The sequence below is a fragment of the Heterocephalus glaber genome, unplaced genomic scaffold (assembly GCF_053883595.1).
Source record: "Heterocephalus glaber isolate CG9 unplaced genomic scaffold, H.glaber_assembly_v1.0 deba00001457, whole genome shotgun sequence".
Lineage (NCBI taxonomy): Eukaryota > Metazoa > Chordata > Mammalia > Rodentia > Bathyergidae > Heterocephalus > Heterocephalus glaber.
In genome coordinates, this window is record NW_028258305.1 from 29,516,103 (window position 1) to 29,539,801 (window position 23,699).

The window sequence follows — 23,699 nt, forward strand, 5'->3', positions numbered from 1 at the left end:
TTTGTTTTTTGGTTTTTTTTGCACTACTAGATATCAAAACATCACTGAGCTATATCCCCAGCCCTAGCTTATTTATTTGGAGACAGTGTCTTGAGAAGTTACCCTGGCAGGACTTGAATTTGTGAACCTCCTGTCTCAGCCTTGCTCATTGCTGGCATTACAGGCATGTGCCACCTCGAACTCAGGGCCTTGTGCTTTCGAGGCAGGCACCATAACCCCTGAGCTAAATCCCCAGCCTGAGATCATTTTCTTCTTAAATGCAGACATTTGTAGCTATAAGTTTCCATCTGAGCACTGCTTTTGCTGCTTTCTATAAGTTTTGGTATGTTGTGTTTTCTCTAAGCATTGGTCTCTAAGTGCACATTTTCTTTGTGATTTCTTTCATACGTTTAAGAGTGTGTTGTATAATCTGTACATATTTGTGTATTTATTTCATTTTTCTTCTGCTACTGACTTCAAATTTCATCATGGCCAGGCAGCCTTTTTATTTATTTATTTATTTTTTGAGTCAGGGTCTCACTATGTAGTTCAGGGTGACCTTGCACTCACTATATATAGCCCAGGCTGACCTTAATTTGTGGCAATCCTGCTTCAGCCTCTCCAGTGCTGGGATTACAGGTGTGTGCCACCACACCCAGGGTCTTTTTAAATTTATTGGTTTTATTTTGTATTGTTTATCATGGAAAATATCTGATGTGCATCTGAGAAGTATAGGTGTTTTATGCTGTTGGGTGGAGTGTTCTATATGTGCCTGTTAAGTCTAGTTGGTTAATAATGTCGAAATCTTATATTTCCCTATTGATCTACTGATTATTCTACCCATTGTTGGAGTTAGTGTTTTAAAATCTAGCTATTATTTGAGAATTATTTTTCCCTTTTTGGGTCAGTATTTTATATATTTTGAGACTCTGTTGTTTGTGCATATGTGTTTATAATGGTTATCTCCTAAAAATCCTTTTAAGAATATGTAACACTATCTCTTGTAAAAAATTTTAGCTAAAAGCCTATTTTGTCTGACATTACTAGAGCCACTCCAGCTGTCTTTTGGTTACTGTTTGCATGGAATATCTTTTTCCATCCTTTACTTTAAAAGTTCATTTGTATCCTTAGATAAAAAGTGAATCTCTTGACTGGGGATTTAGCTCAGTGGTTCCACCACCTGCCCCGAGAGCGCAAGGTCCTGAGTTCGATCCCCAGTACCAAAAAAAAAAAAGTGAATCTCTTATGGATAGTATCTAGTTGGATCATATATTTTAATCCATTCTGCCAATGTCAGCCTTTTAAGATTAGAGTTTGATCTAATCAATCTTAATCACTGATAAGGAAAAAGTAATGATATTTTTTTCTGTATGCTTTGTAACGTTTTTTGCTCTTTACTTCCTCCATTATGTATGCTGCCTTTTTTTCTTTTAAATTGGTGTATGTATTGAACTGTTTGATTCCAGTCTCATTTTCTTTTGTGTATATTTTTTAGATCTTTTCCTTATGGCTACATGTAATATCCTAAAGTTAAAACAATCTAATTTGAACTTATACCCACTTAACTTCAGTAGCATAGGAAAATGACATTCCTTTACAACTCAGTCCTCCTTCCTTTTATATTTTTGCTGTTATAAATTCCATCTTTATACATAGTCCCCCCCGCCATCCACAGGGATTGCGTTCCAAGACTCCTAGTGGATACCTGAAACTATGAATATTGCCATACCCTGTGTGTGTGTTTTTCTTTATATACATACCTACAATTTAGGTACAGTAAGAGATTAAAAATAACAAATAGGGCAATTATAACAGTATTCTAGTTAAGGTTTTTTTTTTGGTACCAGGGATCGAACTTATAACAGTATTCTATAATAAAAGTTTAGGTGAGGCCAGGGATTTAGCTCAGTGGTTCCACCGCCTGCCTCGCAAGCACAAGGACCCGAGTTCGATCCCTGGTACCAAAAAAAAAAAGTTTACGTGAATGTTAGGGTTTACATCTGGATGTCCCCAAAAGCTTTATGCACCTTGTTTGCTTTTTTTCGTACCAGAGATTGAACTCGGGACCTTGCGCTTGCGAGGCAGGTGGTGGAACCACTGAGCTAAATCCCCGGCCCCCCCCAAAGCTTTATGCACTTATAGGTGGGGCTTTTCTGAAAGTGATTGAACCACAATGGGGTGGGGTGCGGGTGTGTGCTATAGCTAAATGTGCTGTTAGGAGATGTGGCCTGGTCCAAAGAGGTAGGTCATGCGGGCATGACCTGGTAGGATGTGTCCTTGCTGCCCCGCCTTCTCTCTGCTTCGTGGCCGCCACAATATGTGCAGGTTTTCCTCTGCCGTGCTCCTCTGCCATGGCATCCTGCCTTGGATCTAGCGAACTTGGACTAAAAATATGAGCCAAAGTAAATTTCTCCTTTAAGTTGTGGATGTTGGGAATGTGATCTCTCTCAAATTACTATCTTACTATATTGTACTCACTCTTCTAGTGATGATATAAGATGGTACATACCTATTGAAGAGATGGAGTGGACACTGTAGGCATCACTGAGGGCAACACTAGTCATTATTAAGTGACTAAGAGATGGGCAGTGTATGTACTTTGCATGTGCTGAAGAAAGGCTCATTCATGACCTAAAGTTTTATCATAATTTAAAATAGGAGTTGCTTATTCCTAGAATTTTCTGTTTAATATTTATGGACTGCAGTTGACGATAGGCAGCTGAAACTACAAAGAGAAGCCATGGATGGGGAGGGGGAGTACTGTACAGTGTGTGCTCGATAATAGGATTTGTTATTATTTTTTGTGCATTTGTTTCGGAGGCTGATTTCCTTTGACTGCCTAGGAAGGGGAACAGCAAGGGCCAAAGAAAAAAAGACAATAGAGACTTGCATAATTTCAAAGTATAATGGGGGCCCGGGAGGTCAGTGCCTCAGAGTGGGCAAAGACAAAGACTCTCTGAGCTTGCCACTATTTATTGGTACACACAATAACTGGAGGGAGTATCGAGTGACTTGGGCAGTGGTGATCCTATGTCTGATCCTGTGCGATGTAAATCTCCTGCTGATGAGGGCGGAAAGGAGAGCATGCCCACCTCAGAAGGTGGGATGAGCTGGGCTGATGAGGAACTCTGTCCCTCCCCAGGTGAAACCTTTTTCTTTGTATTACTGCTTGGTTCTCTATGAACCAGGATGTCTTCAGCTGATATAATCTTGCCATTGAGCACCACAGCTTCACAGACCACTGAGGCCTCAGCTGTGACCGAAGGCAAAATGGAGTTATGTTTCCACATGGCATAGCCGGCTCTGGGGCAAGGTACATTGGGCCTTAGACAGCTGTAGTCATACTTTAATTTTGAAATATTTTTTCCCAAATTTATGCAGAAATGCTCCCAACACATTTGCCTTTTCAGCCCTGTAAATAATAAAAATGGAGATACAAGCCAAATATTTAGTAATAGGTTTAATATTTGCCAATGTATTTACCTTTACCAAACAAAGACCTCTATTTTTTCAGATGATTTTGAGTTACTATTTAATGTTCTTTCTTTTCATTCTGAAGGACTGTCTTTAGCATTTTTTTCTTTTTCTTTCTTTCTTTTTTTGTACGGGGATCAAACTCAGGACCTGGTGCTTACCAGGCAGGTGCTGTGCCACTGAGCTACATCCCCGGCCCTCTAGCATTTCTTATTGAATAGATCTAATGTTTTTTTTTTTAATTATTTTTTTTTGTTACCAGGGATTGAACTCAGGTCCTTGTGCTTTCAAGGCAGGCGCCGGAACCGCTGAGCTAAATCCCCGACCCTGAATAGGTCTAATGTTATTGAACATACTCAGCTTTTTCTTATCTGGGAATGTCTTTGTACTTCATTTTGAAGGACAGTTTTACCCTCTTTAAAGGACTATCTTGGTAGTTATTTTTCTCCAGTACTTTAGGTGATTCCACTATGCTCTATGTTTCTGATGAGAAATCACCTGCTAATTTACTGAGTATCCTTTGTATATAAAGAGATGCTTCTTCCTGGCTGCTTTTTAAGATTTGCCTGTCTGTAGTGTTGAAGAGTTTGAGTGTAATGTATTATCTTTCATCAAATTTGAGATGTTTTCAGGCATTATTTCTTCAGATATTCTTTTTATCCTTTCTCTCTTCTGGAGTGTCATAATGCATGTTGTTCTACTTGATGTTGTCCAACAGGTCACTTAGGCTCTGTTAACTTTTCTTCATTCTTGTCTTCTCAAGCTCAACAGTTCAAATGTCCTTTCTTCAAGTTCAGTGGTTCATTCTGCCTCCTTAAATTTGCTGTTGAATCTTTGTCCTTTTTTTTTTTTTAATTTCTGTTATGCTTTTCAGTTCTAGAATTTTTTTGATTTCTTTTTTATAATTCTTATTTCTTTATTGCTGTTCTCATTTTGTTGCTGTCATTTTTCTGATTTCTTTTAATCATTTGCTCATGTTTTCTTTTTTTTATTTAGCTCTTTGAACATATTCAAGACAGTTGTATCAAAATCTTTATATAGTTGGTCTGATGTCTGGACCTACTTAATCAATCTGTTAATCAGTTTTTTCCATTGAATGGAAATATTTCTACATTTTGTTGTTTGGGGTTTTTTTTTGGTACCGGGGATTGAACTCTGGTCCTTGCGCTTGCAGGGCAGGCGGCAGAACCACTAGGCTACATCCCTGGCACATATTCCTACTTTTTTATGCCTTGAGATTGTTGTTGCTATTATTGAAAACTGTGAATTTGAATATTAAAATGTGGTAACTCTTGAAGGCAGGTTCCTCCCTTTCTTTGGGGCTTCCTTTTTAATTGTGGAATGCTGTAGCCTTCTCATTGCTTAGTGCCTTCTCAGCGTTTTTCTTCGTTGTGTGTGTAGTCACTGCTGTCACTGTTCCTTAGCATGTTTTCTGTAAATTTTGACAGATTTCCTTGAGCACCACTAGCTAAAAAACAAAAACATGAACAGCAAGAACTTCTCTCAGTCTTTGCAGTTTGGCTTTGTGCTGGTGCATTCCTGAAGCACTTTGTAAAAATTCTGCCATAGAGACATAGTGCTAATAATCACTGTAAAATTCTGATCTATGTCCTGACATTTGTTTATCATACTATGTGAGATAAAGTTCTTGCATATGAAATCTTAAGAACTCTTTTCACAGGGCTGGGGATTTAGCTCAGTGGTTTCGCCGCCTGCTGTGCAAGCACAAGGACCAGAGTTCAATCCCCAGTACCAAAAAAAAAAAAGCACTCTTTTCACAAAAAATTATGTTAAGTTAATTATACTTTAGTATTTCATTTTAAAATTCCTAGGTAACAAGTAGTTGTCCCCCTACCCACCTAAGAAGAGACGGGGTCCCACCATGTTGCTCAGGCTGGGCTCGAATTTACAATTCTCCCACCTCAGCCTCCTAAATAGCTGGGATTACAGGCACATACCATGGCACCAGTTAGGTGGTTCTTAAGCAGGAAATGCTTTCAGAGCACCTGTTAACATTATCCCTTTGGAAAACATGATTGAATTAAAGAGATATTTATTAAGGAACTGTTGTGTGCAAAATCTTGTGTTTAGCTTTGTAGAGTAGAACAAGGATCACTAAAAATTTGCATTCAAGGAGTTTATAATCTAGTGGAGGATAAGACACATCCAAAAATAGTTATTATTCAGAGGACTATAATATAGTAAATGTTTTGAAAAAATATATGTGAATCTTTAATCATTGGTTTTGGTTTTTTTTTTGCTTTGTATTTTTTGAGATAGGGTCTTTCTATGTAGCTCAGGGTGGCCTTAAACTCACTGTGTATCCAGGCTGGCCTCAAACTCATGGCGATCCTCCTGTCTCAGGCTTCCAAGTGCTGGTACTACAGGCTTGCAGCACCACACCCAGCCTCTTTAATCATTAGCTAAATGGTTGGATTAACTACATGCTGTACACACACAGAATTACTTTAGGGTGCTAAGGCTAGGGTAAGAGGAACTTTTGAACAACAGTAGACTGTGTTTACCTTCTGTATTTGTTAAATGTTTTTATTTTATTTAGTTGTATTCTTTGAAATTCTGCCAGTTATATTTCCATTTAAATTAAACAGCTGGGTATTTAGCTCAGTGGTGCCGCACCTGCCTCACAAACAAGGTCCCAAGTTCAATCCCCAGTACCAAAAAAAAAGGTAAATTAACAAATATACCTTCATAAAACTATAATTTTCTCTAGGAAGATTTAAGCTACATATTATATACCTCAGTTTATTTAGAGTGCCTGTCTCTTAGTACCCACAAATTGAAGCCAGGTGTGGTGGTTTGCTCCTGTGATCTCAGGAGGGAGGCTGAGGCAGGAGGATTGCCTTCAGTTCGAGGCCAGCCTGGGCTGCACAGTGAGTTCAAGGTCAGTCTGAACTACATAGCAAGACCCTGTCTCAAAAACGAAACAAAACAACACAACAAAAAAAACCCCACAAATTGAAGTCACACTTGTTTGTGAAAGATTGAGTCAGTCAGTAGCAAGAAGGGCAAGTGGGTCATAAGCACAAGCAACCACACAGATTCGGAAGCGGCAGCATTGCTTTTGGGGATGTCACGGTGGGGCATTCAAAGTAGCACTGTCAGAGAGACTTAAACAGCTAAAAGAGATGTTGTATCAAAGAGTAAATTTACAGAGTCAAAAATTTTGACTGCAGTCATGTTATACATTGTTAAGGGGATTATAGTGCTTTTACTGCTTTCTTGTCTCTGTCTCGCTCTTTCTCTTTTGACGTTTAAATTTCCTGTTCCCAATTTTTAAAATTTAGACAGCTTACAACTGAGATTGTATTTTATAATTTTATTAAATAGAGATTGAGGAGTTAATCTCCATTTACAACATTCTGAGGGAAAAATGTGTTTTCAGGGTCAAACAAACAAAAAAATCTTTGGAATAGCTATTAGTTTATAGGTTTAAAATTACTTTGGAAAGATAACTTCCAAAATGAAGAAAATTAAAGAAAAAAATTAAATTATGTCTTTTCTACCTTTAAGTGAAAGCATTTTCATAGTTTATGTAATTAGCAAATTTACATAACATGTAAAGTGTGCTTAATTGTTCTGCTACCTTATATTGTAAATATATATACAGTATAGTTGTATGTTGTTAAAGTTACATATTTGCTGTGAAGATCATAAACTTTTAATAATCCACAGTAGCAAGTTCTTGAAAGTACAGTTATACTTACACATTCATTTCAATTCTGTTTTGGTGATTTTTTTCATATTTAACACTTATTAATTCTTAGTTTTTTATTATGTGTTGAGATAGGGTCTCTCACTATTGTAGTCGAAGCTGGCCTTGAGCTTTTAATTCTCCTGCCTCATTCTCCTGAATAGCAGGGATTACAGATGTGCACTCCCATGTCCAACAAGCATTCTGAAAAGTGTGTATATTAAGAAAAAAAAGTCTGGCACTCATGTAATCCCAACCAGAGGAAGGCAGAATTGTAAATGAGGCCAAGCTTGCCACTCTAGCAAGATCTTTTTCAAAATAAAATTACAAAGGGCTGGTAGATCACTTCCCTAGCATGTTTAAGGTCCTGCGTTCAGTTGTCAGCACTGGAAAAAAACCTTTTCTATATTTCATACTATGGTTTGGATATACTGTAACTCATTTAATAGTCTCCTAATGAGAAATGTTCTGATCTTTTTCTGTTTCATCCCTGTTGCAGTGAAAGGTTGTAAATATGCTATATCATGTGTATGTGTAGGAAATATGTATTTCTCTTGGCTAGTTTCTAATTGCATTATTTGCTTTTTTACTACTGACTTTTGAGAGTAGTTTATGTATTTTAGATATTAGTCTTTTATTGGTGATATGGTTTTGGAAATATCTCCTACTGTGTAGCTTATCTTTTCATTCTCTTACTGGGGTCTTTCACAGAACAAAAGTTTTTTGGGTTTTTTTTGTATTAAATTCTTTTATTGGTACATTGTAGGTATACAACACAATTACATTTCTCATTGGGAATTGTACCTTTATATAATGCATCTTGGTTCTTATTTTCTCCCCATTCCTAGCCCTCCCTTCACGCCCTCCACCCTTCCCTATTTACAAAGACTTTATTTCCATTTTTTCCATTTCTCATCATTTTTTCCTTTCCCTTCTTTCCTTTCCCCTGTGCCTCCCACTACCCCTACCCCTTTGGACCTTTTATTCCTATTTTACATTATCGATTATTCATTCTAATCATTGGTACATTTTAGGTATACAATATAATGACATTCATCATTGGAAATTTACACCTTTACATGGTCTCTCTTGGTTCTTGTTTTTCACACTTGCCCAGCCCTCCCTTCAACCCCTCCAGTCCTCCCTATTTACAAAAATTTTGTTCCTATTTTTCCATTTTCTCATATTAATCCCATTCCCTTCTATCCTTTCCCTTAGCCCTCCCACTTCCTTCCCCTTTGCCCCTTTTCTTCCTATTTCACATGACCTATTATACATTTAGTCCTTATTTACACTTTCAGTTTCTCACACCAGAGAAACTATTCGGTATTTACACATCTGTGTCCTATTTATTTCACTTAAGAGTATCGCCTCAATGTGCATCCACTTAGCTATAAATGTCTCTAATTTCTCATTTTTTATGGTTGAGTAGTACTCCATTTTATAAAAAAACCACATTTTCTTTATCCATTCTCCAGTTGATGGGCATTTGGGCTGTTTCCAAGTTTTAGCTATTACAAACTGCGCTGCTATGAACATGGGTGCACATATATCACTGTGGTATGTTTCTTTTAATTCTTTGGGGAAGATCCCCAGCAGTGGAATAGTGGGGTCAAATGGGACTTCCAGTCCTAGTTCTTTGAGGTATCTCCATACTGATTTCCACAGTGCTTGCACCAGTCTACACTTGCACGAGCAGTGGAGCAGTGTTCCTCTTTCCCCACAGCCCTGCCAGCATTTGTTATTGGTTGATTTCATGATAGCAGCCATTCTTTCTGGAGTGAAGTGGAATCTCAGCGTTGTTTTCATTTGCATCTCTCGAATGACCAGTGACGTTGAACATTTTTTCATGTATTTATTTGCTATTTCTACTTCTTTGTCTGAGAAATGTCTGTTCATTCCAGATGCCCATTTTTGGATTGGGTCTTTAAATTTGGGAGGTCTGATCTTTTTAAGTTCTTTATAGATTCGAGATAGTAGACCTTTGTCTGAGGAAGAGCAGGTGAAAATTTTTTCCCACATTGTGGATTGTCTCTTCACACTGCTGGTGGTTTCTCTTTCTAGAACAAAAGTTTTTAATCTTAATAAAGTTTATCTTATCAGTCTTTTTCTTTCACATGTTGAGCTTTTCATAGTAAGTCTCAGACCTCTTTGCTTATCCATGGAGCCTGAAAATTTCCGTCTGTATTTTTTCCTAGAAGCTTTATAAATTTATCTTTTACCTTTAAGTCCACAATACATTTTGAGTTAATTTTTATATAAAGTATGACATGGGTTGAGGTTTTTGTTTTATTTTTTGAACTGTGGATGTCCAATTGTTCCAGCACCATTGATTGAAATTCTCTATTGAATTGCTTTTGTCAAAAATTAATTGGGTATAATTTTGGGGACCTACATCTGGGTCTTCTGCTCTACTGATGTATGCAACTATCCCTCTACCAGTGTTGCACAGTTTTTATTACTGTGGATACATAATAAGTCTTGAAATTGGGCAGAAGAGATCCTCTCACATTATTTTTCTTTTAAAAAATATTTTAGGTACTGTATTTCTTTTGTCTTCTCATGAAAATTTTGGAATAATCTTGACAATATCTACCAAAAAAGATTGCTAAGTTGTTGGTAAGAGTTATGTTAAAACTTTATATTAATTTTGGGCGGGGGAGAACTGATATCTTCATTATGTTGAGTCTTCCAATCTATGAAGATGGCGTATCACTATTTTTTCTTAGATTTTCTTTGATTTCTTCATCAGTGTTGTCTAGCCTTCAGTATACAAGTCCTATATATGTTTTGTTAGATTTGTACCTCTGTGCTTCTCACTTTTTTGTCAGTCTTTCTAGAGGTTTGTCACTTTTTCATCTTTTTAAAGAACTCTGGCTTTTCATTGTTTTTCTGTTTTTAATTTTTTATTGATTTCTTTTCTTTTGAGATCGTCTTGCCATGTAGTTCAGTCTGGTCTTGAACTCACTACGTTATCTTAGGGGGCCTTCAAACTCATGGTGATCCTCCTGCCTCAGCCTCCTAAGTATTAGGATTACAGGTGTGAGCCACCTCACCCAGTCAGTTTTATTGATTTCTGTCATTTTCTTCTTTTTACTTGCTTTGCTTTTCCTTTTGGGTAATTCTTGAGAAAACTTGCTGATTTGAGATTTTTCTTTTTTTCTAATATGCTATAAACTTTCTTCTATTTTTCCTTTTTAAATTTCTCTTAATATTTCTTTGACCCACAGATAATTAGATAAAAATATGTTGATTAATTTCCAAGTATTTGGAAAGTTCCTGTTTGGGCTTCTGGCTCCAAATCCTATGGTGGGACAACACTATGGATTGCTTATTACCTATCTTTTTTTTTGCAGTACTGGGGATCGAACTCAGGACCTTGCATTTGCGAGGCAGGCACCGTGCCACTGAGCTAAATCCCCGGCCCGCTTATTTCCTATCCTGTGTATACCCAGTTCACACCTATCCTCATCACTTACAAGTCTGCTAAATTCCTCAGTTCTGTCAATTTTTTTCTGTTGTTTGGTGGACACACATTTGAGATTGCTGTCTTTGTGGAGTATGGACCTCTTTTATCATTATGTTTTCTGTCTCCAATAGAATTCTTGCTCTGAAGTCTACTTTATGTGATTTTAGTATAAGCACTCTTGCATTAATTCTGTTAATGCTTGCATGATACATCTTTTAAAATTTGACCTCATATCATTATATTCGAAGTGAATATCCTATAGTTAGCACATAGTTAGGTCATGGTTTGTAATCTATCAATCTGTTTTTTTGTTTGTTTTTAAATTTTGGGCCACATATATGTATTCTTTTTAATTGAAGGATCATTTAATGAATTTAAACACATAAAGTAATTTAAAATGTGTTTTAAAATATATGTATCTATATCAGTTTACAACAGTAAAACTATCTATCACCCACATCAAGATATTGAGCAAAAATCTTACATATGAATGCCACATGGTCTCTTAAATATGAAATTTTTTGTGAAACATCCTTATTTCTGCTTAATAAAAATATTACTCTCCTAAATAATTTCTGTTACCTTTAAATTTTTATTTTATGTAAATGTGTCTCAGATAAGAGATTGATTTTGTTTTTTTACTCAATTTTGGTTTTTTTAATTGGGAGTTTAACCAGTTTATGGGTATAATTCACCTCTATTTCTGTCAGTATCTTCTATGCAAAATGTAATCCTTCCTTGATATTTTTCTTTTGCTTTTTCTTAGTTTTTCACTTATTTTCCATTGCAGAAACTTGGAATGTATATAATCTATTTTTTGTCTACAACTCAATGACAAATTGACTTATATAAACTAGGATCTGATGCATTAATTACTGGTTTTTCCAATTCAGTACTTCAAACATATCCATCCTCTCCAAGCAGTGTTTCAGAAATTTTCTCCTTACATTATCAGTATTAACATTATGAACTTGTTAGCTTTTTTTTTAAAGGAAGTAAAACCATAACATCTTCCAAATTTGTCAGATTAATATTTAGAATGTCTTCACTGTACTTATCCTGCCCACAGTGACAAAGCACTTTTATCTAACATACATTTGGCTTAACAACATGCATCTTTATTTGTTCAGTACATTGAATATTTGGCATGTACTTTGACAGTTTAAAACTATATAAACTGAAAAATTTTAGATCTAGCTTACAAAATCAATTTTTCATTTAGATTTATTACCCTATATTTAACAATTTTAAACTTCATGTTCTTAACTATTTTAAACCATCACATCTCTCATACAATTATCTCTCTGCTCTTTTTTCTGTTGGCTGCAGTTAATCATTCAGCAACATTTGCAAAGAAGGTTCTTGGTTGATATACTTAACCCCTTGGTATCTGCGAATGTCTTCCAGTTGCCTTCACATACAAATACTAACTTGGCAGGGTCTATAACTTTTGGTTCAAAATTATTTTCCCTTAAAGCTCTGTAGATGTTGTTCTGTTGTCTTCTGGCATTTAGAATTGCAAGAGAAAAATCTGAGGTCAGTCTGACTTTTGCCCCTTTATAGGTAACTTGCTTCCTCTGGATACTTGGAAAAGTTTTTCATCGTTGAAATTTAAAGTCATGATGGTATGTCCAGCTGTTGCTTTCTTCTCATTAAATTTTAGAGGTACTCTGTGAGCCTTCTTCATTTGCTGGCCTACTTTGTTCTTCAACTCCAGAAAGTTTTCTATTAGTTCCTTAATTATTATTTCAGGATCGTTTGCTTTGTCCTCTCTTTCAGGTATTCCAATTACAGGTAGATTGTATCTCCTGGATAGGCCTTCTACATCTCTCTTTTTCTTCTCTTGATTTTTTTTTTTTTTTGGCCATTTCCTCTGTATTATTTGAGAATTTACCTTATTGTGCCTTTACTTCAGCAATTTTATTTTATTACCAACCCTGCTTATGTGCTTCCTTTAAATAGAAGGCCGTGATCCCTTCCATGTGGTCACAAACCACCTGCTCTATAACTAAGCCCACATGGGTAATGAACTCTCTTATAAGATGTTCAGTACTTTCTAAATTATCACTGTAGACAAGTACATCAGTATCAAGAGGAAGCACTGGCCGGGGATTTAGCTCAGTGGTTCCGGCGCATGCCTCACAAGCGCAAGGTCCTGAGTTCAATCTCCAGTACCAAAAAAAAAAAAAGAGGAAGCATTTTCTCGATTATTTAGCTCTATTCCTTTCTTCTGAACTGTAGTCTTATGACCTTTTCAAAGGCTGTTCACAATAGGATCCAAGAACATGGTCTTCCCAAGCACCAAAGTTGAAGAACCAATCTCTGCGAGTAATTGTGTTTAGACTATTTATTTGTGTGCTACAGAGGATGGAGCTGAGCTATAGCCCCAGCTCTTAAAAAAAATTTTTTTTTAGGACGGGGGATTTAGCTCAGTGGTGCCTCTACCTGCCTCACAAGGCCAAGGTCCCAAGTTCAATCTCCAGTACCAAAAAAAAAAATTTTTTTTTTAATTTTAAGGAAAGCCTTGCTAAGTTGCCCACCTTGGCCTCGAACTTGCTGTCTTCCTACTTCAGCCTCTTGAGTAGCTGGAATTACAGGAGTATGCCAATACTGTATGCCCAGCAATTTAGATCATTTATATGCAGTGCAGATATTGATATGGTTTAGGGCTGCCATTTTTTCTTATTTTTTTCTGCTTATCCTGCTTTTGATTCATATTTCCTTTTTTTGTGCCTTACTGTGGGTAACTTAAATTTTTTAGACTTGCATTGTGGGTTTTTTTTCCTAATGTTGTAAAGTATCTCTTTGTATAGCTTTTTTCAGTGGCTCCTGTAACGTCCTGTGTGCATTATTTATTAATCTATTGGCGTCATAATTTTTATCATTTTTGTTCTGTTTAGAATACTTCCATTAGCCATTCTTTTAGGGTAGGTCTGCTGGCAATTCATAGTTTTGTTTCATCTGAGAATGTCTTGACCTCTTCATTCCAGAAGGATGTGTTTGCTGGGTATAAATTCTGGGTTAATGCCTCTTTCAGCACCTACAGAAGATTGTACCACTTCCCTCTGATCTGTTTTTTAATGAGAAATCTGCTGCCATTCTAATTGTTTTTCTCTCGTTGCATTTTAGTCTGTTTAGAAATTTTACCATGTATTCACAGAAAAATTTTTGTGAAAAAAATTTTTTTCCCGTTGAAGTTGTATTATCTTGGTCTGAAAGTAGAAACAACACAAACTTTTAGTAAAGATATTTCATAATGAAATTACTGCTTTTTAGATAGCAATGATAATTATACTTTATTTTTCATAGCAGCTATACAAACCCTTGGAAAGAAAGTGTCCAGTGAAGGCAAATTGTATTTACATCACCCTCAAACCTCCCATCCTTCCCTGTTCTAAGCCAGGACACTTTATGTGTTAAAATCCTATTAGAAATGGTAATTTTTCATTCCACTGGCTGTATTTGAATTTTGCAGTCAGCCATCTCAGTCTGTAATACATGTTCTGTAAAACTTACGGGACCTGAGTGCAGTGGAATCACCTTTTATTTAATTACAGACTTTCTGTGTTACATTAGTATTTTACTTGAGGTAATCTTAAACTTTCCAGGCTGGAAAATGTAGAAGTAACTAGAAATATTTTCATTTCTGTTCTATAAGCCAGTTCTGGTTGACGTTTGCTTTTATTTGGAGTACTATCTGCCAATGAGATCCCTCTTACAGTATTTAGATTTAACAACTTTGAAGTTGCCAAAGTGAATAACTTGATACATAATAATTTTAATATCTGGAGAGTTTTAGCTTTTAGAATGATTGAGATTTTAGAATGATTATTAGAATATTCAACTATTTTTTTTTAAATTCATTTTATTGTTCTACCATTAAGTAACTTCTAGTTTTTTCATGCCATCACCATTATGGGGGGAAAAAAAATCATACATGAGTCAAAACATTCCATCTGTGGTTTATTAGAATTGCAGTATGTAGTGCTTTTTAGCAACTCATAGTGCTGAGCTATTTTAGTCTTAGTTCTTTTGTTATAGCAAAAGAATAAGCTTATTTTTATATTTTATAAAGTATGTTTCAAATGGCCAGGTATAATCGTTAATATGCCGATTAGCTGAGCCTAATGGCTTTATAGCTTCCTTAAGAAAAAGAGCTTTAAAAATTGAGACTTCCTTTGTGATTCACTTTTGGGAGAATTTGTTCCCTTTTAAATAGTAATAAGCATTTAGTATTCAAAAATATATATATTTAAAATGAAAATCTTTTCTTTCCCTTTCTGCATTCTCTGAGTCTCACTCCCTAGAATTTATTTGATCTATTTTTTCCATTTTCCCTCTCAATGATGAGATTCCTCCCCACCTTTTAAAGAGTGGAGTGCTTTTTAAATGTAAAAAACTTAAATGGAAAAGCCAATGTATAGATAAATCACAAAAATCTTGTTTTTGTTTTTGTTTGGTTGGGTTTGTTTATTTGTTTGCCTGGACTCAGGCAGTGAGTAGAATAGAATCAGCCTGTTTCCTCACCTTTACCTGGTGATACCTGGAGTTCTGCTGTGGTGCTGGTAATTAAAAGCAAGAGATTATTCTGAAATTTGTTGGTCATTTTGTGAATGTTTTAAGACATACTGCCAGTTTATTTTCTGTTTTTTTAAAAGTATATTTAAAAATATCCTTATGTTGCTAATGTAAATGTTGCTTTGCCAGAAGTTTCAACATTTGGAACAAATTTTAGTAGTTTTTTTTCCCAAAATATTCACACCAGGCTTAGGAGGGGGCTCAGAATGCTTTCAGTATGCATATAATGCTACATATGAAGTTTATTTTCTATATTTATTGTCTAATTGTTCAGTAGTTGATTTAGACCTACTAATGAAACTATTTTTGCAGCTTATATATTTTTTTATTCCTGTCTCCTTGTTTTATTCTTTATCCTCTTTCTCTGTCTCTCAATAGGAGTTTTATTGAGATACAACTTACATATCATGCAACTCATCTATTCCTTTATTTATTTTTATTGTATATATTTAGGCTCTACAAAATGGTATTATATAGACACATAGTGAAATAACTACTGTAGTCAAGCAAATTAACATAGCTGTCATCTCATTCACTTTTTTTGTGGTAAGAGCACCTAAAATCTATTTTCTTGGCAAATTTTCAATTATACAATATAATGCTATTAACTGTAGTCCTTATTTTATACATTAAGTCTCTATACTTACTTATCCTATTTAAGTATAGGCTTGTACTCTGTTACCTACCTCTTCCCTCTTTGCCCCTCGAAACCACTGTTCCATTCTGTTTGACATTTTTTTAGATTTCACATATAGATAATATTTTGCAGTATTGCTTTTTGTCTTACTTTGATTTATTTTGCTTAGTACTGTATAATATTCTTTAGGTTCATCCATGTTCCCGTAAATGACAGTGTCTCCTTTTTAAAGGCTGAATAATATTCTGTCATTTCATTCATTTTAAAAATTTTTTTGGTACCGGGGATCAAACTCAGGACCTTGTGATTTCGAGGCAGGTACAGTGCCCCTGAGCTAAATCCCTGGCCCTATTTTTTCTTAATCCACTCATCCATAAGTGGATGCTTAATACTGTTTCCATATTTTATCTATTGTCAGCAATTTTGGAGTGAACATAGGAACAGATATTCTCACATCTACTTGAGCAATCCATCATGGTTTGCTCTTTTAGTTAAAATACATGTACGCAGAAAGTCCTGCCTTATGCAGATGAATATTTGAAAAAAGAAAAGGCATTTATTTACCAATTTTTTCAGATATTAATATTTTTCTTTGACATCATACTCCACAAATACAGGTTTCTTTTTTTTTGGTACTGGGGATCAAACTCGGGACCTTCCGCTTGCGAGGCAAGCTAAATCCCTGGCCCAAATGTAGGTTTCTTTTTGTTTGTTTGTTTGGGTTTTTTTTTTGTATATCCTTTTATTGGTACATTTTAGGTGTACAATATAATGAAAATGTAGGTTTTTTTAAAGGTTACATGCAATGTGGACTCTGAAACCATAGCAGTGAACTTTTTGTTCCTTGCAATTAAGCTAACACTGCATCCTTGTAAAGGGACTGGAAAAGCCTTCTCCCTCTCTTTTTATTTGTCTGGTTTTGTTAACATTTTTATTATTGCATGTTTGCAGTACATAGTGATTACATTCATCATGGAGAGTTGGTACATGTACTTAACACATCTTAATTCTTTTTTAACCCTCCCTCCCAATCCCTTGGTCCCTTTCCAGTTTGCAAAAGATCTGTCTCCCTGGAAAAGCCCTTTCATTGGCTTTCCATAATTGCCCCTCCCTCCCACTCACAAGTCCAAGTCTTTGAATGATCTGGCTTTCTATACCTCTGTCTCCAGCTTTCTGATACCTCGGCTGTAGTCTTACCGTCCTACTTTGTTACTTGGTCCTCTAGACAGTCTGTCCCTAGGCTTTTGTGCTTTTTTTACCCATGACTCCTTTTCTTTTTTTTTCTTTTCAGTGCTGGGGATGTAGCCCAGAGCCTTGGATGTACTAGGCAAGCACTCTGCCACTGAGCTATACACTCCCAGCTCCCCTCTGACTTACTTTTTTTTTTAGCTCCCCTCTGACTTATTAATAAATTAGATACTGTGTTAAATGATCTTAATTTAGTAAAAACCCACCAACTGAACATATGCCTGTTTTTGAATGTGAAAATAGGAATCCCTGAATACAACTGCATATACTTGGCAATGGCATTGTGATAAGAAACATTAACTCATCACCTTAATGTCAGACTCTGACCCTGTCCAGTCTTAGTGGAAGTGAAAGTCATTTGGGTTCCCAGTGCTTTGCTAGAGAGTGCACAAATATGCCTCCCCATTTCATTAATCTGTTTGCTACCATAGTTTAAGAGTTAACCACATGGATGATCATGGATTTTAGGAAAATATCACAGAAATAGAAAATAGCTATTTTATAAATAAGAGCAGGTTTGATTTAAACCTAGGTGATTGAACCAAACTACTAGTCAGGGGCAATCAGTATTTTTCTTCAAGTTACATTTGCATTACTTAATATACTTAATAGCTTAATAGTTAAAAAGTATAAACTATGACATTTTTAGGAAGTTTCATTTTTAATATTTCACTAAATTTACCTGCTTTTTGAGTGCTAGGCCATGGATACAGCGGTTTAAAAGATGCATATTGTCGCCGGGGATGTAGCTCAGTGGTCCCACTCCTGTCTGGCAAGTGCAAGGTCTTGAGTTCCATCCCTGGTACCAAAAAAAAAAAGTTACTGCAAAAAGATGCACATTGTGTTCTTAAGAAGTTACAGAACTGCTATAATATTAATGGCACGATTAAGGATCCCAATTAAAGGTCCAGTTCTTCCTATGTCTTTGGGAAAAGGTCTATCTCCAGTTTCACAGATTAAAGATAGACATTTTGAGTTTGCTTTTTTTCATATTTTGTTTCAGCAGTTCAGCAGACATAGCGATATTTAATTATACAATTTATCCTGAATATCTATAATGGCCTGATACTTTCAAAATTTTATTTAAGGTAATAATTATTGGTATACCATAATGATTAGAAACTTTAGTTAATATATGCTTATAACCCTCAGATCTCAGCATGAGAAAGAAACTCATCTGCTTTCCTTATCCAGTTTATTCCTAGATTTGAAAAGACAGGCTTCTCTGTCCCTCCATTAACATGGCAGTTGCAGTTCTTGGTTGCAAGTAGAAAGATCTAGTCATAGAAGAGATTTGTTGGAAGCTGCTGTTCAGAGGCTCCTGGAAGGGAAGGGCAGCCCTGGCAGAAGGGGTGGCAAGAGGGGAGGGAGCTCTGTTCAGAGTTTCTGGGTTCGTGGTATCAGGCATCTGCCTGAGAAAGGCTGTTGGAGCCTTGCTTCTGCCATGACCAACTTCCAAATAGCCCTTCCTTTGGATTACTGTTCATGTTTTAGGGGAGACAGTCTGTGTCCACCCCCTGGCTCTACTGGTCTAGGTAGGATCTTGGCTGTTTTTTTTCCCCCTGGTACTGGAGATCGAACTCAGAACCATGCACTTGAGAGGCAAGTGTGGCGTCACTGAGCTAAATCCCCAGCCCAAGCCTAGTGGGTTTTACAGGGGGTCGTGGTCACCAGAAATTCCTCTTTTCTCAAGATTGCATAGAGGAGAAAGAGAATTCCTCAAAAGGAAGTAAGAGTCCTAGGGGGAAAGAATATAGAAATTTACCACAATTAGTAAATGGAGGAGAATTATCTTTATAAACTCACAGAAGGAATAAGAATTGGTTAAAACTGGATTGTTTCCTTAATTTAAAAAAGGTTGCAGAGGGCCGGGGATTTAGCTCAGTGGTTCTGCCGCCTGCCTCGAAAGCCCAAGGACCCGCGTTCGATCGATCCCGGGTACCAAAAAAAAACAAGTTTCAGAGCTGAGTGTGGTGGTACACGCCTGTAATCCCAGCACTTGGGAAACTGAGGCAGGAGTATCACTGTGAGTTCAAGGCCAGTCTGGGCTACACAGAGTTAGTTCAAGGTCAGCCTGAACTGCATAGGGAGACCCTGTCTCAAAAAAAAAAAAAAGAAAAGGCACCTGTGTATGTCAGAGGGGGAGGGGCAGGAGAGGGAGAGGACAAGAAAGAAAATGAGAGTTTATGACAAAGGTACTCTTAATTATCTCGTCACTAACAGTAGTGTTACTTAAAATTTTATGGGCGCATTCATGCACATTTAATAATAATCACTTAAAATTATGTAGCATATTTGCATTCATTATTTTAACCTTTGTTATGCTATATGTAGGTATTATCCCCCAATTTATAGAGTAGGGAAACTTGGAAATTAAAATTTCTGTCCAGAGTCATGTTGCTATTTAAAGACGCAGTGTTTTAATTCAGATCTTAAATTGTTCACATGTATAAGAGTGGCCCGTGTATTCCTTTATTATCTATCTGTATAATGAGGAAGTAGTGTCCGTCTTGCTCTTCCTAAGCCAGCGGTCTGCAGAGGTCTCGCACGTTCAGCTCGAGTCAAGCCCCATGGCGAGTTCCAGTCAGGACTCTCCGGGCACTGCAGGAGCTGGAGTGAACTCAGACTCAACTTCAAGGCGCAGCTGCGCGACTCAACACTGCGGCGGCCCAGGAAACCGAAGTTGGTGGAGGTCGGAAAGCTATCATAATTTTTGTCCCGGTTCCCCAGCTGAAGTCTTTCAAGAAAATCCAGGTCCAGCTAGTGCATGAGCTGGAGAAGTTCGGCGGGAAACGTGGTCTTCATCTTCATCGTACAGAGGAGAATTCTGCCTAAGCCATCTCGAAAAAGCCGCACGAAAAATAAGCAAAAGCGTCCACGAAGCCCCGCCATCTTGGAGGACCTGGTCTTCCCCGGTGAGATCGTGGGCAAGAGGATCGGCGGGAAGCTGGACAAGGTCCAGCCGACCAGCGCGGAGGGGGCTGAAATGTTCTCTGTGTCTGTAAGAAGCTTCCGGGCAAGGATGTTAGCTCTGAATTTCAGAGTTTATGTTGTGGACAGAAATGTCAAAATAAAGTATAGTTTTTAAAAAAGTTAATCTTTAGTTAAATCCTATTAATTTTAAAAATGTTTTTATTTCAGTAATCAAAGTATTTCTGTAGTTAACTGAAGTTTTTGAGACCTTTGTCCTTTTTGAGAGCCCCTTGGGGGTGTGCGCTGGAGCTTGAGCCCTAGGCCTCCTGCGAGCCAGGCCAGTGCTCTAGTGGAGCTCAGACTGCATCCCCGCGCCTCCCCTTTTAAGTGGTGAGAGTCTTGCTGTGTGACCCAGGCTGGCCTTGTATTTGTGATCCTCCTGCCTCAGTCTCCCGCATAGTAGGGATTACAGGCCTGTGCCAGTTTGCCTGGCTTTGTGTTTATTTTACGTATGTATGTATTTCTTTTGTGGGAGAGAGCGAGAAAGATTGCTAAATTGCTCCGCAAGCCTCCAAATCTTGGTCTTCTGCCTCAGCCTCCCTAGTGCTGGGATTACACGGGTGTGCCACGCCCAGTTAGCCACTTTTTGAAAAGAGTAACATTTTACCAAAGAATAATACTACCTCATGAAAGTTCTGAAGTTGCTGGGGATTTAGCTTAGTGGTTCTGGAGCCTGCCTCGAAAGCACAAGGTCTTGAGTTCGATCCCTGGAACCCCCTCCCCCCCCAAAAAGTTCTGAAGTTAATGTTTTGTAGCATTTTGATACTTAGAAGTAAGTTGTCATTTTGAATTTAAACTTTAATTTGAGGATTTGAGTGGTATAAAGTTTCTCTTGAATGCCTACTTTGAAGAGACTTTTTGTAATTAAATTTCCAAGTATATTTAAATTTGATTTTGGGGGGTTTTGTTTTCTGGTTTTTTTCTTTGAGACAAGGTCTCGCTTTGTGTTCAGGCTGGCCCTGAACTCACTTTGTAGCCTAGGCTGACCTCGAACTCGTGGCGATCCTCCTGCCTCTGCCTCCCAAGTGCTGGGATTGCAGGCATGTGCCACCATGCCCAGCGATTAAAATTTGACTTTTTTTTTGGTACCGGGGATCGAAATCGGCTCCTTTGACTTGTGGGTCAGGCGGCGGAACCACTGAGCTAAATCTCCGGCCCTAAAATTTGATTTTTAAAGACATTTTATTTGGAATTTTCTGACTTTTCTGTAGAAGCATATTTTGATTTTTTAAAAAATTTTATTTTGGGCCAGGGATTTAGCTCAGTGGTTCTGCCGCTTGGCTCGCAAGCACAAAGACCCGAGTTCGATCCCTGGTACCAAAAAAAAAATTTTTATTTCAAGTTTTAAATATCTCTTGCTTCAAAAATGTGTGATTTGTGTCAGTTGATATGTAAGGTGTAGATATATACACATTTAGCTGTTTTTTTATTTTATTTTATTTTTTGGGGGGGTACCAGGGATCAAACTCGGGACTCTGCGCTTGTGAGGCAGGCAGTGGAACCACTGAGCTAAATCCCCGGCCCCATTTAGCTGTTTTTTAAACACTGGGATATAACTAAAATGTGAATTCATGTGAAAACACAAGGAAGGCAATATTGTAGGAGAATACACATCAAGCTTTAGAGAGGAGTTGTTCTGCTAGGCTAGGCTGGAGTAGTATAAAGTGGTAGGGGTTTCATTTTTATCTGTGAAAATTTATAGTGGGTCAAGGAACCCAAGTGCACATGGCAGAGTGTAAAGATATAAGGAAAGCTATGTTTAAGATCATTGGGTCCCAACCAGCTGCAATTTGGACCTCCCAAGAGACATTTGAGAGTGTGTGGAGAAACTTTTGTTGTCACATCTAGGGGAAGGCGCCAATGGCATCTAGTGGTAGTGGGCACATCCAACACTGCACAGGACAGCTTGCACAAAAGAACATTATTTTGCTCAAGTTGTACTAGTGCTACTTCAGATCCAGGATGGCTGGTCCAAAATGAAGGAGGAAGAATGACAAATCATCTTAAGTTAGAAATCTAGAAAAAGGAACAGAAAGATACTTGCTTTCTGATTTACAGAGAAAAATATTTAAGTTGGTGGTTTAAATTCATTTCATGTTACCCTCTTCCACCCCTGAATTTGTCATAAATGCAGTTTTATATGGTGATATAGAGTTGATATTTAAAATATCTAATGACTTAGGTATTAGTCAGGTCTGAACAGGTACCTTGGTTTGTCAGGTATTAACCCTTTCATTCATGGAAAATGGGGAGGTTCCAGTATTTCCTGTTAAGAGCCTGGTTAGCTGGGGTGTGTGTGTTGGGAGAGGAGGTGTCTGCAATCTGGGAAACAGCTCACATCAGACCTGTGGTTAGTTCTCAGGCTAGCTCTGCAAAGTGGATACACTTGGCCTTCATACAGGAGAAAAACTGAATATTTACCAGAAGGGAAAGTGGTAGAAAATGATACTAGAAATTAAGAGAGAAATTCTGAAAGTGAATACTTTTTTAAAAACTTGTTAATAGTTAAGAAAAAAGTAGATTTATTGTAGAAGCGCCCACTTTGTTCAGTGTCTGATGGGAATTTTTGGATGTGTATGAGTTTTGAGATTAATGGCAATGGTTTTGTATTGTCTAGTTTCATATCAAACTTTTGTATTTTAATTTCTTAAAATTTTGAGTTGACTTTAATTGTAAATCTATTTAGTGTGTTTTGGTTCTCATTTAATTCAACCAACCAACCAAAATGCGACAAAGTATTCCCAGTACCAAAGTTAGCAGGTGATAAGACAAAGCCTCTTATTTTTATGGAGTTTAAATTCTAGTAGGAGAAAGCTGACAAATAGACAATGAAACACTGTAGTTTCAGACAGGAGTAAATAGAGTAAGAAAATAAAGCAGATTGGATAAAGAGGGTCTGAGAGACAAAGAAAAGGTGCTCTTTTAAAAATAGTGAAGGCTGACCTAAGGAGGTGACTTTTAAGAGACCAAATGTTCAGAAGGAGCAAACCTTGCAAAACATCTGATGAGAGCATCCTAGAAGTGAAAAGCTTAGGGTGTGCAGGAAATATCAAAAAATAGTACAAGTAGAGGATATAGAAGATTGATAAAAGTTTGGAGATAGAGTGATCATATTGGGCTTTAATAGGCCTAGTGATGGAAAACCATTAGATAATTTTAAGAAAAGGAGAGAAGTAATCAAATTTAAGTTTAAAATTTTTAATTCTAGTCCCTTTGTGAAGAAAAGAGGACTTTAGTGGAGTAAGAATGAAGCAAAGTGACTATTTTAGAGACAAGATGTAGTGTGGTAGTAGTATACTATTAGTAGAGACACTGCACTGATAGTGTATGAAGATGATTAGAAGTGGTCATACCCGGGGATTTAGCTCAGTGGTTCTGCCGCCTGCTTCAAAAGCGCAGGGTCCCGAGTTTGATCCCTGGTACCAAAAAAAAAAAAAAAAGAAAGAAGTCAGAATTGGGATATCTTTTGGGATAAAACAAGTAGAGTGGTTGAATGTGTGGGGATGAAGGAAAAGAGGGATGAAGTTTTAGTGCTGTAGTTTTGGCCTTGAAATTGAGATAGGGCCCATGAGTTCAGTTTCATTGTGGTGTTGGAGGGAGTTAAGGCATTCAAGTGGACATATTGCGTA

General features: G+C 37.1%; 2 protein-coding genes across 7 annotated transcripts in view; one reads left to right on the top strand and one right to left on the bottom strand.

Moving 5' to 3' along the window:
* The window catches only part of Sos1 (SOS Ras/Rac guanine nucleotide exchange factor 1), a 166,418-nt gene that overhangs the window by 12,536 nt on the left and 130,183 nt on the right, over positions 1 to 23,699 (top strand). The window lies entirely within an intron of this gene.
* Positions 7,648 to 23,699, bottom strand: part of Arhgef33 (Rho guanine nucleotide exchange factor 33) — a 191,438-nt gene continuing 175,386 nt past the window's right edge. Inside the window, exons 18-19 of one of the 2 annotated variants that reach the window (XR_015453001.1) lie at positions 17,780 to 17,896; positions 7,648 to 13,846 (exon numbers count right to left, since the gene is read on the bottom strand). The gene's annotated coding sequence lies outside the window, so the exon portion shown is untranslated. The remainder of the gene's footprint in view (positions 13,847 to 17,779; positions 17,897 to 23,699) is intronic. The other variant, XR_015453002.1, reaches the window with a different exon arrangement.